The 14,917-nt window shown below is 43.7% G+C and overlaps 1 protein-coding gene across 14 annotated transcripts in view; it reads left to right on the top strand.

Annotated features, from left to right (window-relative positions):
• Positions 1-14,917, top strand: part of VWA3B (von Willebrand factor A domain containing 3B) — a 187,002-nt gene that overhangs the window by 150,578 nt on the left and 21,507 nt on the right. Inside the window, exon 23 of one of the 14 annotated variants that reach the window (XR_009600185.1) lies at positions 4,493-4,685. The exons of the other annotated variants lie outside the window; for them this stretch is intronic. The gene's annotated coding sequence lies outside the window, so the exon portion shown is untranslated. The remainder of the gene's footprint in view (positions 1-4,492; positions 4,686-14,917) is intronic. 14 annotated transcript variants of the gene reach the window in all.

The following is a 14,917-nucleotide window of genomic DNA, read 5'->3' as shown; positions in this document are numbered from 1 at the left end:
AGCAATTAATCTATTTACATTTAAAGTAATTATTGATATATACATTCCTATTGCCATTTTCTTAATTGTTTGGAGTTGATTTTGTAGATCTTTTTACTTCTCTTGTATTTCTTGACTATATAAGTCCCTTTGACACTTGTTGTAAAGCTGGTTTGGTGGTACTGAATTCTCTTAACTTTTCATAACTTTTGCTTGTCTGAAAAGCTTTTTGTTTCTCTGTCAATTTTGAATGAGATCCTTGCCGGGTACAGTCATCTTGGTTGTAGATTTTTCCCTTTCAGTACTTTAAATATATCCTGCCATTCCCTTCTGGCCTGCAGAGTTTCTACTGAAAGATCAGCTGTTAAACGTATGGGGTTTCCCTGGTAGGTTACTTGTTGCTTTTTCCTTACTGCTTTTAAGATTCTTTCTTTGTGTTTATTCTGTTAGTTTGATTAGTATGTGTCTTGGTATGTTTCTCCTTGGGTTTATTCTGTATGGGACTCTTCATGCCTCTGGGACTTAATTGACTATTTCCTTTTCCATGTTGGGGAAATTTTCAACTATAATCTCTTCAAAAATTTTCTCATACCCTTTGTTTTTCTCTTCTTCTTCTGGGACCCCTGTAATTCGAATGTTGGTACATTTGATATTGTCCCAGAGGTTATTCTGCTCTTCAGAAATTATTTCCACCATTTTATCTTCCAGCTCACTGATTCATTCTTCTGCTTCAGATATTCTGCTATTGATTCTTTCCAGAGTATTTTTAATTTCAGTAATTGTGTTGTATGTCTCTTATGTTTATTCTTTAATTCTTCTAGGTCTTTGTTAATTGATTCTTGTGTTTTCTCCATTTTGTTTTCAAGATTTTTGATCATCTTTACTATCATTATTCTGAATTCTTTTTCAGGGAGTTTGCCTATTTCTTCTTCATTTATTTGGACTTCTGTTTTTCTAGTTTGTTCCTTCATTTGTATAGTATTTCTCTGCCTTTTCATAATTTTTTTTAACTTATTGTGTTTGAGGTCACCTTTTCCCAGGCTTCAGGGTTGAATTCTTTCTTCCTTTTGGTTTTTGCCCTCCTAAGGTTGGTCCAGTGGTTTGTGTAAGCTTCAAATAGGGTGAGATTTGTGCTGAGGTTGTGTGTGTGTGTGTGTGTGTGTGTGTGTGTGTGTGTGTGTTTGTCCTCTGTTGGGCAAGGCTGAATGAGGTGGTAATCCTGTCTACTGATGATTGGGTTTGTATTTTTGTTGTTTGTTGTTTAGATGAGGTATCCTGCACTCGTGGTTGGGTGATGCTGGGTCTTGTACTCAAGTGGTTTCCTTTGTGTGAGTTCTCATTATTTGATACTCCCTAGTGTTAGTTCTCGGGTAGTCTAGGGTCTTGGAGTCAGTGCTCCTACTCCAAAGACTCAGGACTTGACATCTGGTTAGGAACGAAGATTCCACAGGTGATTTGTTATGGTATTAAGTGAGCTTAAAACAAATACCCCAAAGTGGGAAACCAAAGATGAACCCCAAACAAATGGCAGTTACAAAATCAGGTAAATAATAATTTAAATAATGGAATATACACATATACATATGCACCGATAAGAAAAGTCAAAACAGTCCAACTAAAACAAAGTACAGTAGATTGACCTGGTGAACAAACAAAATCAAAAATTATATGTGTGTGACTGAATATAAAAAAGTGTGACTGAATATACACATATGCATATATATGCATAATCAAAATCAAGAGTCTAACAAAAATAAAGTACAATAGATTGATCTGGTGAACAAAGGAAGCCAAAAATTATATCTACCAGTTAACAGCAAAACTTACTAAAGCACAAACTGGAAAATAAAACTAAAGCAAAGTGCCAACTGGGGAATAAAGCAATGAAAATAAAACTAACAAATATGTTGAGAGGAAAGGAAAGAAAGAAAAGAAATAAAGAATAGATATGCAAGGTTAAATAGAGGTAGATAAGGAAGATTTATATACATTAAAGATTAACTGCAAGGGGAAAGGAACAGTAGGAAAAGCAAACAAAGGAATAAATGTAGAAAAATTAATTAAAACTGAAAAGAGAGAAAAGGAAAAAAACAAGGAAAACTCCACAGAACTGCAAAAGCCCAATGTAGAGGCAGAGGTTTATAACAACAGTAAAAAATGTGAGTGAGAAAAAGAGAAAAGAAAAAGCTCAAAAGCTGAATTAGATTTCTTAGTGCCAATAAAATTGACAACAACAGAGGAGGGGGAAAGGGGAAAGAAAAAAAGAAAAAAATCCAAAGAATCTACAGAACAAGTCAAAACATAGGAATAATAGATGTTTTTCTTGAGTCACTGCTCTCAGAGTCCTTTCCTTCACTAGGAGTCACAGTCCACCTCACCTCCCTAGGAGGCCCTCCAACACTGTGCTGACCTCTGGATCTGTTGTGGGTGCAGCTTATATTCTAATCTGGTCTTGCTTCTATGTGTTCTTGCCTCCAATGTCCACAGCTATCAGAACTGGTGTGTTTTCTTTTGTGAAAGCTCTCAGTGTTCTTTTATATATTCCATAGATACAGAGTCTGCCTAGTTGATCGTGTGGATTTAATCTGAAGCTGATACAGCTGGTGGGAAGGTTTGAGGTCTTCTTTCTTAGCCACACTGCCTCTGGGTTTCAATTGTGGTTTTATTTCCACTTCTGGAAATGGGGGTCGTGGGTCGTCCTCTGGGGTTTGCTTTTGAGGTTGCCCTGGAGCATCCTGGGGTTTGCCCCTGTGAGGGCCAGGTGTGGAGGTGGTGCAGCTGCTTGGGTCGCAGGGGTTCTGGCAGCATCAGGTACGCAGGGGAGTTGGTGGCTAGGACAGCAGGAAATATAGTGCTCTAGAAGGGTATGACGAGTATTGGCCAATACTTCCTGTATTCTTGCCTGGAGAAGCCCCTGACAGAGAAGCCTGGCAGGCCACAGTCTACAGGGCCACAAAGAGTTGGAGACTACCGAAGCAACCCTGCAAGCATAGACGCAAGACTTTTTCTTGTCTGTGGCAGCTCTGCCCCAGGGAGAGTTGAGCATGAAGGTGGTGCAGCTGCGTGGCTTGCAGGGACCCTGGCAGCACCAAATGTGCAGGGACATGGACTGCCTCTGCTGCAGGAGTTATGGCCCTATCAGAGAGTCTTTTTTTGAGCCTCTTGTAGCTGGCGATTGGAAAAGGCAATTGCATCCCACTGCAGTACTCTTGCCTGGAAAATCCCATGGACAGAGGAGCCTGGACGACTGGACAACTGAGCGACTTCACTTTCACTTTTCACTTTCATGCATTGGAGAAGGAAATGGCAACCCACTCCAGTGTTCTTGCCTGGAGAAGGTGGGCTACCGTCTATGGGGTGGCACAGAGTTGGACATGACTGAAGTAACTTAGCAGTAGCAGTAGCTGGTGATCAGAAGGCCTCTTTGGCCAGTCTGTCTCCATAGCTCTGCCCGTTCAGGCACTTAGAGGGCTTTCTTGCCTGGCATCCTTCTCTGTTGTTTGATGCATCAGGCACATAGAGGGGGCCCCCCTGGTTGGGGTCCTACTCTGTAGATCGGGGTGTCAGGTACTTAAAGGAGCACCCTGGGTGGGGTCCTATTCTGTAGTTCAGTGCATCAGGCCCTCTCTGGGCCAGCCTCTCTATTGTTTAGCTGCCTCCACTGGCTGTGTAGAGAGAGGCTATGGTGATGGCTCCACCCACTATGCGTGACTCAGCAGTATCGCCTTGCTTCCATTGCTGCCCAGCTTTCCTCCACAGGCATTTCTCACCACAATCTCCTCCCTCACATCCCCTTGATCCATCTCTCCGCAGTCAACAGCAGCCCTTGCCCTGCGATTGCTCCACAATCCCTAAACTCCAGCTCCCAGCCACTGCGCCTTCCAGGAGACCTCATCCCTGTCCGGAGTATGTATGGCTGCGGCGAGGACTGTCTGATTCTCGTTCCATTTAGGCTACCACAGAGCAGCTGTTTCCCTCTCAGACTTACATGTTTCTCCTCTGACTCAGACAGTTGCCCCAATATGGGGATCAGACCCTTGCTTCAGTTCCCCCACCCATCGAGGGCAGGTCCAGTCTTGCTAACACTCCTGTTTTCCCCCCTAGTTCCTTCATCCTACCGAGTTTTGTGTGATTCTTTCCCAGTGGTCAGGCACTCCTGTCTGCTCTCAGCTGGTGTTCTGCATGCACTTCTGTGTCTGAAGGTGTATTCCAGATGAATCCATGGAGAGAGATGTACTCCATGTCCACCTACACCTCTGCATCTTTAAATCCTCAGTCATTTAATTGTTTTTCTTCCTTGAATAAATTTTACACATAGATACAGAGTGTCCATAATTATTTTATGTTCTACTTTTCAGTTTAGCATTGTCTTATATACTTTTGTTCTATTTTTGCTGAACCATCAGATTGATATTTTTTGTGGTTACATGATATTCCATGGTGTGTAACTACCCTCATTGGTTTAACGCTTCACTGAACGTTGGATATTTGGGTTTTTGTTTTTTTTTTTCAGTTTTCCTTTCAGATGTTTTGATGCTTCTATGGTGCATATAGTGAAAGTGAAGTCGCTCAGTCGTGTCCGACTCTTAGCGACCCCATGGACTGCAGCCTACCATGCTCCTCCATCCATGGGATTTTCCAGGCAAGAGAACTGGAGTGGGGTGCCATTGCCTTCTCCATATGCTGCATATAGTTGAACTATTTTGGTAAGATAAGTTCTTAGGAGTGGGACTCAGCCCAAAGAACATAAACACCTGGGGGCTCTAAATACTTGCTGCCTGTATAATATTCTCTTTCTGACTGTAGTAGAGTGTGTGTAGACCTGGAATAGTTCATCCAGAATCTTACTGACTTCTATAAAATTTTCATATATTCACCATTTGATAGCATAATATATATATCTGTCTCTCTAAGAAATTGACCTTTGAGATTCATCTATTTTTAATTTCAGTCTTTGCTAAATGATACTGACTTTGCCTGGTTTTAAATTCTGTTTTTGCTATTCTAGATTGTTGTGTTTTGTTTGCTTATTTTAATTTAATTTTCCCCTGAAAATGGCTTTTTCCTCCTGTAGTGTAGAAACCTATTTCTTTTCTTCCGAATGGAAAAGTTTCATCATATCTTTATTTTTGTTTTTACTTATTCTGTTTTATTTATTTATATGTATTGGGATTCTTACTATTGTTTTTATTCAAACAAAGTGACCCCCTCAAAGAGTTGTTCAGTCTTTCCTTGGAATGCACCATCTGTTGACCCCAAATGTGTGGCTCTCTCTTGGCCTTTCATACGTAGATGTCCCATGGACACCCAAGAATCAAGAAGACTGAAAATGAATTAACTCCCTTTTCCTGGAGATCTCTTCTTTCATCATGCCTCTTCCTCTCTGTTTGTCCCTTCATTTATTCATTGAAATATTTATGAGTTCCTCTGAAGTGCCAAGCCCTATTCTAAGCACTAGAAGTACTTAAACACAGGGACCAAGCCCCACTCTTATTCTAGTTGAGAAAACAGACCATTATAGGTCCTAAATGATGGGCTTTCCCATGTTGAGCTCTGAAGACGTTACTGCCTAACAGCAGAATTTTCAAGCTTTCAATCTCTGGGTTAGGAAGGTCACATGGAGGAGGAAACAGCAACCCACTCCAGTATTCTTGCCTGGGAAATTCCATGGACAGAAGAGTGTATAGGGGTACCATCCAAAGGGTCGCAAAGAGTCAGACATCACTGAGTAACTGAGCAGCAGCAGCAGCAGCATTCTTTCATCTATACTTTACATTAAATTTAAAAATGGGAGTGTTGCTAATGTAGTGAAAAGAAGCCTCTTATGATTCAGAACAAAGTATGTTCTGAATTTGTCTAGATTTGTGGGATTCAAAGGCTCATTGTTTGTGAGATATGAGTTAATTGTTCTATTTCTTTATTCTTTTCTCCACAGAGTGGTAAGTAAAATAATTTCCACAATTTCTTCATCCAAAAATATTTGTTCATTGCCTACCATGGATCAGATTCATGGCGCAGGTGATCTCAGGCAGTGAATAGCCTGTCACATTCTTCTCTCTTTCCTTGGGATCTGCCAAGGTGAAGCTATACATTGAACACAAAATAGGGGCTTGTTAATACCATTGGAGACATGGGTTCAGCCCAGTGTAGGAGACGTACTGTATTAGAACATAATCCCCATGAGAGCTGAGATCTTGTTTGGCCTCACTTATAGCTACATCCACTGAGAATGATGCTTGGCACCTGGTGGGTGCTCAGAAGTATTTATTGAAGGAATGAAACCCAGACCCTTATATCAGAGTATTAAAAATAGGACAGTGGAGGCATAGCCATGGAACAACTGGAAGGTGGGGAAAGCGAACAATTCTGGCTGGGGAGCTGAGGCAGCCTTCACGGAAGGGGGCAATTGAATTTGATCCAGAAGGATGTGTAGGGATTTGAGGGTGGGCGTGTGAGAAGTGTCCTGAGTGAGAGAAATAGCTTGTGTGTGCAAAGACAGGTAGAGGGGAAGAACGTGGTGTATTCACCAGGGGTGTGGCAGGAGACGAGATGGAAAGGGAAGATGGACCCAGAATACAGGGGACTGAAAATCTCTCCTAGAATCAGGGACTCTATCCTGTAGGAAATGAATACCAGTGAGAGATTTACAGCAAGCATAAAACATGAACAGATTTTTATTTTGGGAAGATTTTGGCAGCAAGATAAGACTCAATGTAGCGGGGGAAGACCAAAACCAGGTGCAGACTCTGAGAGACGTTGATCCTTGAGCCAAGCCAGTACAGTGTGGAGGGTTTAGGTGAAAGAGGCATGAGTTGGTGGAAAGTGAATGTGTGCAGTGAGCCAGAGGGCAAAGTTGAGAACACCCACAAACTCCCCATCGTAGACAGCTAAGAGACAGAGGCACTGTTAACCACCACATCCATATCACCTCTGCCCTTCTAAACACCCTGTCATGCTCTCACCCCTTACCATATTTTTGTTTTCTTCACAGCACATTTCACCACCTGACATTATGTATGTATTTGTTCATGATCTGTATCCTCCACTAGAATAAGTGGGACTTGGTCCATTGTGTTCTAGGTATTTCTAGTATTGCTGGAGTATTGCTTGACACCTTGTAAGCACTCCCAAAGACGTGAATGAATAAATAAATGGAAGAACAGAAGGAAGAGGTACCATGAGAGGAAAGGAAAGGAAACTCACTTTGGGTCTTCGATTCTTGGATGTCCCCAGGGCATCTGGGTGAGAAAGGCCCATAGGCACCCACATGTTTGGAGTTTAGAAGAAAAGTCTGAGTTAAGGAGATAGATTTGAAGGTTCTTTGAGGTAATGAGAAAGGGAGACTGTAGAGGGGCCAGTACAGGACAGCTAGAGAAGCAGAAGCTCCAGGTTGGGAGCTATGATGCCAGAGCCTAAGGAGGAGAGGTGGCAAGAGCCCTGGGCCTGGAGTCAGAAAGACCTGAATTCAAGTCTCAGCACTGCCACATTCCAGCTGAGGGACCTTCCTTAGGCTGTCTAAGCCTAGGTCCCTCATCCTTACGTGAGAAAAATCATAATGGCCACCTGCAAGATGGTTATGAGACAGCTCACATAATATGCTCAGGACAGTGTGCAGCATTAAATGTCCAATGGGAAATGCTCTTTCAACACACATTGTCTATCATTGCTATTTTTATGATTAATGAATTACTGAGGAGTTTTGAAATAATCACACAGGATGATGTCTGAAAGCCGTTTGACTTTCAAGAGGGATATCAGTAATGATCCTAGCCAGAACAGTATCGGTGGCCTTTGGGGAGTGGAGACCAGTTTGCAGAAGGTGGAGGAGTGGATAGAAGTTGAGAAAATAAAAACAGGAAGTGAAGACTTTAGTTTCAAGATCTTCACAGAAAGGAAAGGAGAAAAAGATGGTGGGAACTTGATGTGAGAGCCACAGCGAGAGAAGACATTGAATTCATGTAATGGTATTGGTGGGTCCACTGCTACCCTCTTTCTTGGTCAAGGATTAAAGATGTCCTTTCACTGCCCTGTCACTTTATCAGGTGACCAAAACCCCACTGTCTGCTCAGGGCAGCGCCCATGTGCCCAGGACAGTTGTCCTTAGGTAAGGAATGGGTGGGAGAGGTTCATACTTGGCAGCTGATCCACAGTTCCTTCCACTCTGAGTGTGGCCCTCTGCAAAGGAAGATTTTCTGTATAATTCTTAAGGTGATGCTTCTCCTTATTGTATGTGATGTATTGTGTGATATTTTACTTCATTTCTATCTGAATTGATTTCATGACCCACTAACAGGTGTCAACCTTTCTGTGTGAAAAATGGTTGGAATCGAAGCTCAGAATTGCAAGACTTTTTGAGATCCTGCAGTGAAAAATCCATCACATATGCAGTCATCTTTATTGATTCAGATATAACTAGAGTCTCATTTTAAATTCTAATAGCAAAGGCCAAAGATTTTGATCAATGATTGTAATTTGGAGAGGAAGAAACCTTCTGGTTTTTGTTAAGATCCCCTAGAGTTTATTGATAACACAGCAAAAGGTGGTCAAAGTTGGATGGCATGAGAGGCAATCAGAAATGCCTATGTGTGTTCAGAAGGGAGTGGTCACTGTATTTGATCCAGTCGAGGGTGCATCATGGAGCCTTTGGGTCTGTGGCTCTCAGATACTTTCCCCTGCCTTATGTTGGCACCCAGCATAGACACATCGGTTCCTGAGCTTGGGACAGCTTCATGATTTTTCTGTTGGTCAGGATTAGTGGTGAGGAGAAGTGGTTATACATGCCAGTGTCTGGCATTGTGCCCTGCTTTTCCTCTGAGACTTTCCCTGGCAGTTCTTTGCAAGATCAGATGTAGGGTTGTGAATCATTATTTCACCTACTCTGTCCAGCACATTATACTGGGCACATCCCAGGCTTAACTGTTCTCCCTGTTTCTGTAATCCACTAATTCTGTGGCATCCTTGGAGACAGGTGCTTGGATTACTTGACTACCTAATGGAAGGAGAGGTCTTAATTCTGAACTTTTATTTTTTTAATAAAAAAATATCTTCCTGGTATTTATTTTATTTTTGGCCACACTGCATGGCATGTGGGATCTTAGTTCCCCAACCAGAGATCAGACTCATGCCCCTTGCATTGGAAGCACAGAGTCTTAACCACTGCACCACCAGGGAAGTCCCTTAATTCTGAACTTTTTAAATTCCACTGGAAAGCTCCCTTCACCAGCTCTGCTCTTGTTGCCATGATTGAGGAGTTCAGCGACATTAGCCCATCCTGAGCCCTCAGGGCTGCAGGACGGTGGAAAGCACCAAGGGCATGCAAGATATAATTATCCTCCCCAAGTTCTCCCTGGGAGCCTGGTGTAGGGCAGCCCCAGTCATAACCTTGGCTGCCTGAAACACACAGTGGTGGAAAATCTTGTTAAGCTATAAGCATCTGTGAACAACCTGAATAGAGACCTTGGAAATGAACTGACCCAGCTGGCCGCACGTGGTTACTACTCCAAGTTGTGACCAGCAAGGAATCTGGAGTCTTTGGCTTTGAGAAATAGCTAATTAAGTGTTCCATTCCATGGAAAATTGTCCAAGAGAAAGAGAGCATTAGGAAAATGCACCACAGATGGGAGGATGTGGGTGAGACTGGGTGAGAAGGGAATGGGAGAATGAAGTGATGAAAACAAACCACTTGGATTTGAAAACATTATATTGGATTGTGACTTTGACATTACACGAGAGAACAGTAGTTCGGGAGACTTAGAAATTTCTTTGAGTTGTATAAAATGAAGTCAGAATAAGTAGAGTCATTTGTTATGTTTTCTCCCAAACAGTAATTGAACCAGTTGTCTGTCATTCCTGCCTCATAACCCATCTTTATACAGCTCTCAGTATTCCTTCTTTAAAGGGAGGCATCACCTTCACCCTTTATGACTAGCCAGCCTCTCTCATTCCACGAGTGAAAACTGTAGTCTCTTCTGCTGATACTTGAGTCTGATAGGAGGACTGACTTCCTGGAGACTGTGACATAGAAGGTCCCCTGGTGTGCAGGCAGGGAATTAGCAAGTCTGGATTGTGTATCCGCGATGCCATCACACAAAGAACGACACATGCACATTGAGGCGATAAGTGAACATCTGGAAACCAGACCCACCATGGGCTCCTGTGAGATGATGATGGTAGGACACCTGGCCAGTGTGAGGCTGCAATCCCAGACAGTGAGGGGCCTAGATATGATGGGCAAGGATGCCAAAGAGAAGATGCTGCCCATGTCATGATTGTGCCATGGTTAGCTGGGGATTTTAGGAGAGGATCCTGCTCAGGAAGACCAGCCAATGGAGGAAATTCAAAGAAGGGAAGAAAAACTCCCACCAACTCTAAATAGTATCCAGAAAGGTTTCTGTCTAGTACCCTGATGTTCAGGAGTGGAAAGGAGGGGAGGTGGGTATCAGCTCCAGGAACAAAAATCAACACCTTGATTCTTTTCATTCTAAAGCTGAAGGCAACCCTCTTGGCTAGAGATTTCAGCTGGGTGGACCCCAGCGCTCCCCTGCCACAAGGCTCGTCTTTTTTTTTTAATTTTGTTTGTTTACTTTTGGCTGTGCTGGATCTTCACTGCTGCTCGAGGGCTTTCTCTAGTTGCAGCAAGTGGGAGCTGCTGTTCGTGGCAGTTCGTGGGCCTCTCTCTGCAGTGGTTTCTCTTATTGCAGAGCACGGGCTCTTAGGGCACTCAGCTTCAGTAGTTGCAGCACATGGGCTTAGTAGTCGGCACTCGTGGTCTTAATTCACCTCTGGCAAGTGGAATCTTCCCAGACCAGGGATCAAACCCAGGTCCCCTGCATTGATTGGCAGGCAGATTCTCCACCACTGGACCACCAGGGAAGTTTTCATCGTTTTTTCATTGGCATAATTCTACCCTAAACAGGTTTGGGTGTGGTCATTGACTTCACTGGCTGGAGGAGGAAAATTGAGTGTCGAGGGCTTATAAGGAGGGTCCAGGCAGGAAACAGAATCTCATTCAGTCACTTCAAGTGAAGAAACATTAATGAAGGGACTGTTTGCAGAGGGGGAGGCAGGTCAAGGCAGCTAAAAGGGGATTTCACCCTAGAACTGGCAAAGCAGAAAGTTGTCAGCACCTCTGGAGTTCAGCGGTAGAGGGAAATAGTGGTACTGGAGCCTGCAAGAGTGCAGTCCACTAGTTGGGGTTGGGGGGCTGGGTATCTGTAGAGAGACAAAAGACAGGGAGGGAGGTTGGAACCAATGCCCCAGCCCTTCTCTCCTTGCTGCCCTCTGACCTCCCACCTCCCATTGGCTCAGCCTATCAGAAGGTCAGTCAGCAAGAGAAATTGGGTCATGTTGTTCTTGGAGGGGTCAGCCTTCTGGAACATGGGGCAGGGCAGGGCAGAGAATGGACCTGTGGCAGATGGGTGGACCAGAGTAAGCAGCACAGAGATTCTTTTGAAAAGTTTTCTTAAAGGCCCAGCATTTCTATTTACGCCATCACCTCACTTGAGATATTTCTGTACAACCGTAGCAGTCAGCTGGTGGTGGTCCACACTCCAGGCGATGGCACAGAAGTGGCTCTAGTATGTGCATCTCTGAAGAACCTGCCTGTGGATAACTATCAGTAATATCCAAAGTACAGACTTCAGAGCTGCAGTAATTTTCAGGTTTAAATACTTAAAACCTTTTCAAGTTTTCCTCTCTTTGATTCTTCCCTAAAAGAGCAACGAGGGAATATTCCCTGAGAAGATGTTACAAATGTGCTTTTCAAGCTACAGAAATAATTTGATTCAGTGTCTAATGCATATTTATTAGGTTCCTTTGCTGCTACCCTGGTAGCTCAGGTGGTAAAGAATCTGCTTGCAATGCAGGAGACCTGCCTTCAATCCCTGAGTCAGGAAGACCCGCTGGAGAAGGGAATGGCAACCTACTCCAGTGTTCTTGCCTGGAGAATTCCATGGACAGAGGAGCCTGGCAGGTTGCAGTCCATGGGGTGGCAAAGAGTCAGACATTACTGAGAGACTTACACACTTTAGATACTACCAAAAAAAAGAAACATCTGAAAAAATTCACTCTTCTACAAAAGCCCTTTGAGTTGCTATGGATTGAGATTTGGCTGGAGACTTTTCTATCAGAGTGGTTAAGTGTCCCTAGTCCAGTGCTGCTGTGTGCTGGACTGAAGGCCATTCAGGGCTTCATTCTATCATTGTTTCCTATGCTTCGTAAGCAGCTGCTTACACAGCTCAAGGAACCACACCAGGACAAGGGTAAGGCCAAGCTGCCCCTGGAGAGGGGATTAGAAACTGCACGGAAATTTGCGGACGTGTATTGCTCAGGTGTTCTCTAACATTATGAAATTCCCTGAGGAGGAGGGGAACAAAGCTCTGCAAAAGACTTGCCAACTCTGCTTTGGATTTGAAAGTACAGCTAAGTGTCAGAGTAGCCTGGCAGGCTACAGTCCATGGGATAGAAAAAGAGTCAGCCACAACATAACTTCTGAAATGGGACAGTAATTCTCTGCATGTTCTCCTGTTTGCAGCTTCCCTCTTAAGCCTTGGGCTCACGGATGGACTCCTTAGTGTCCCCAGAAGCCCAGCACTGACCTGCTGTGCTTGAGAAATCTTGCAAGGAGACTTACCCTCCTCTTGAAATGGAGGGAGCTGGGACAGGAAATTCCACTTAGAGCTTCACTTCTATGGCTTTAGTTTGACTCCTGCTAAAATGCAAATTTCCTAGAAAGGAAAACTCTCCAAGTCTTTTCAACTCTCTACCATGGGTAGAAGAAATGGAGAAGGAAATGGCAACCCATTCCAATATTCTTGCCTGGGAAATCCCATGGACAGAGGAGCCTGGCAGGCTACAGTCCATGGGTTTGCAAAGAATCTGACACAATTTAGCAACTGAACACCAACAACAGCAACCATGGGTCGGTCACTCCCATTCTGCTGCCTCGAGGGACTGGGCAGGAGTTTGCCACCCTTGGTTTACATCTTCCTATAAGGTCATTTTCTCATTTTCTCTCCAGAAACCATTTCTAAAAGGGACGCAGATCCTGGATACTCTTGTGGTGGAGCAAACCCCTCTACATATAAATGAGAGGAGAGAGAGAGTAGGTCAGAAAATGCTCCAGGCTGGCCTGTTCTCCTCACTAGGTTTCAAAAGAGTTTCCAAATGTTCTGGTCTCATAATTAGGTTCTCTATGGAGAGGAAAGGTCAGAAGATCCCTGGCCCTACGTGTAGTATCTGGATCACAGCAGTCAGACTTTACTTGGCTTTAAGGACAAAATATGGCCAGAGAAGCATGTTGGATCTGCTGCTAGTACTGTTTAGGGGTTGTTTGCAGCAGAGTTCGATGATTTGAGGCAGGAAAAAAATACAGTGATTTTACAACAACATTTTGAGCCAAAGACTAGTTCTACTTACATCATAGGAGTGTGTTCTGTACCTGATGTGAAAACATGCTGTTTGTTAAGTGGAAAATTCTAAAGCATCAAACATTTAGTGATCTCCACCCCACCAATGCAAACCTGAGAACATGACCTTGAAACTAAGTAATAAAACAAAAGGAGGGTATTGCATCTTGGATCCTGTATCTATTGATACATCACTTGATAACTGAATCTGGCGAAAGAGTGAATTGGAGTCTCTGAATTTTGGAAACAAGGTAGAATCAAATTACCCAGAGAACAGCATCACTAACTGCCAGCATCACTGCCCATCTGACTTCCTCACTAAAACTGGCCTGCAGGTACCCCCATGCACCTGAGCCTACAGATAGGTTGGCTTCTTTATTTAGTGCTGGCATTTCTCGTTCTCTCATTCTCCATCCTCTGTGACTCTCATCCTCCATAGATTTCTTTTTCAAGCCCAATAGCATGCTTGTATTGTGCATATGATTTGTTGCCTTATGGCAGAAAAGGAGCTTAGTCCAGTGGCTAAGAGTACATGATCCCAATGCAAGGGACCTGGGTTTGAGCCCTGGTCAGGGAGCTAGATCACACATAGAGCAACTAAGAATCGGTGCAGCCAAATAAATAATTTTTTTAAAAATGAAGTCTTTGGCAAGATTCAAAAATAGCAGGATGTCATCTCTCTGGAAAGGTGCCATCAGCATTGTAGCTGAAGGGATGAGGTATCTAGCTGCCCTGAGTGGTGTCCTACCATCCTGAGAGACCAATGCTCTATTTTTGTGAATGAATCCATATATTAAAGCTGGTCCCCATAGGTCTGTGTTGCCAAGGCTTCCCTGCTCTATCTGTGGTATAGCTGAGTTGCCTGTGCAGGGATATGGAAGAATCACTGAGTGTGCAGTGAGAGGTTCCTTCCATACAGCTCCACGCTGCAGAAACAGCCAGGAGCGAGTTCTTGCCAATAGTAGTAACAGTTGGAAACAAGAGCAGAGTGAGTGTGAGTGTACAAAGCCCTGTCGTAGCTGTAATGGTCCTTTCAGGTGAACTCAAGGTATGGAATGGTATGAAGGAGGGATGATACTTTTTGACTGTTTAGAAAGGCAGGGTTTTAGGGGGGTGGTTTTTTGGCAGTGCCTCACAGCATGTGGGATCTTAGTTCCCTGACCAGGGATTGAACCCAAGCCCCCTGCTTTGAAAGGGTGGAGTTTTAATCACTGGACCACCAAGGAAGTCCCAGAAAGGCAGTTGCTTAGGTAGCATTTTCAGTGTGTTAAAAATGAACACGAGCAGCCCTCTGCATCGCTTCCATTCATTGCTATTACCCTTGCAGGGAAGGTCTTCACAGAGTGAGTGGTTTTTCTGTATTAGATGCATTGGGAAATAAGTGACAGCTATAGGAGGGTAAAAAAGAGCTCTCTGATGATTTCAGGCAAATGACTTCACAGATTTGTACCTGTGGAACTGTAGAGAGCAATCATATTTGTTAGCTTCTGGCTAAGAGAAGCTCTCTGGTTGAGAGAATCAATATTTGGAAT

Source organism: Ovis aries, chromosome 3, assembly GCF_016772045.2.
Source record: "Ovis aries strain OAR_USU_Benz2616 breed Rambouillet chromosome 3, ARS-UI_Ramb_v3.0, whole genome shotgun sequence".
NCBI classification, from domain to species: domain Eukaryota; kingdom Metazoa; phylum Chordata; class Mammalia; order Artiodactyla; family Bovidae; genus Ovis; species Ovis aries.
This window is presented reverse-complemented; position numbering and strand designations above follow the sequence as displayed.